A 1294-nucleotide genomic window follows, 5' to 3' on the forward strand; every position below is an offset into this window, starting at 1 on the left:
CCGCTACATTTGGCGAGCTCCTCGTATTGTGCCTTGACCTCAGCGATGATGCTGTCCATGTCCAGGGAGCGGCTGTTGTCCATGGACAGCACTACAGATGTGTCCGAGATCCGGGACTGCAGCTCCTGGATCTCCCCTTCATACAGCTGCCCAAGGAAGCTGATCTCATCAGTCAGTGAGACTCCAGATCTATCTTGTTCATGTTAGCTTCATCCACATCCTTCTTGATGAGGACAAATTCACTTTCCATCTCCGTAGGCTTATTGATCTCATCCTCATATTTGTTCTTAAAGTCCTCCACCAGCCCCTGCATGTTGCCAAGCTCCCCCTCCAACTTCAGCTTCTCCTGGCCCAGAGTCTCCAGCTGCCACCTAAGGTTGTTGAAGTAGCCCTCGAACATGTTGGGCATGTTGCTTCCAGTGGTCTTCTGCTGCTGCAGAAGGCTCCACTTGGTCTCCAACATCTTGTTCCGCTACTCCAGGAACCGTACCTTGTCTATGAAAGAGGCAAACCTGTTGTTGAGGGTCTTGACCTGCTCCTTCTCCTGGGTGCTCACCACCTGGATGTTGGGGTCCACCTCCAGGACAAGGGGGCTCAGCAGGCTCTGGTTGACTGCGACTGTGGTGATGCCTCTCATGCCACTGGCCCCACCATAGCTGCTGCCCCCGCCATCCCAAAAGCTGCTACTGTCCACTCCAGAGAAGCTCAAGTTGCTGATGCAGGGCACCAGGCCCACTCATGTAGGAACGGCTGCTGAAGACCCGAGGGTCAGAGGTGGACATCTTGTAGGACTTCTGGGTCACCCTGATGGACATGGTGGAGGCAGGAGTGGAGGCAGGTGGGCCAAACCAGACGACGATCCCAGAAGGAGCAGAGAAGCTGCTTCTTGGTCAAGTGTGGTATATCTTTTAGAAAGCAGGAAGAGATTCTAGGAAATACAACTAAATGGCTAAACTTGTTAATTCAAGGTGTTGAGACTATGTGCTTATGTGTTATCTTTAAAATTTTTTTCTAAAAGGTGCACATGTGTAGCTTGTGCTAGTTGAACCCCATCTTCCAATTTATCGGTTGATAAACTTCAGCAATTTTCTTCATTTCTTCTAGCTTGAGTTTTCTCGTCTTTAAAATGGGGATAACAATAGTGCCCACCCAAGTAGGGTTGTTGTGAGGATTAAATTTCATATATAATGTTGAATTGTTTCATATTATATATGTAAAGCACTAAAGCATTTAGTTTGGCACAGGGTACATGCCTAATACATATGAGGGATTCTCCACTGGGACCTCCTTTGTG

The 1294-nt window shown here is 48.7% G+C and overlaps 1 pseudogene; it reads right to left on the reverse strand.

The window, feature by feature from the left end:
* Nucleotides 1-7: 7 nt before the first annotated feature.
* Nucleotides 8-815, reverse strand: LOC108525590 (keratin, type II cytoskeletal 8 pseudogene; annotated as a pseudogene).
* Nucleotides 816-1294: the final 479 nt, after the last annotated feature.

This window comes from Rhinopithecus bieti, unplaced genomic scaffold, assembly GCF_001698545.2.
Source record: "Rhinopithecus bieti isolate Rb0 unplaced genomic scaffold, ASM169854v2 scaffold_74144, whole genome shotgun sequence".
In the NCBI taxonomy this organism is placed as follows: Eukaryota; Metazoa; Chordata; class Mammalia; order Primates; family Cercopithecidae; genus Rhinopithecus; species Rhinopithecus bieti.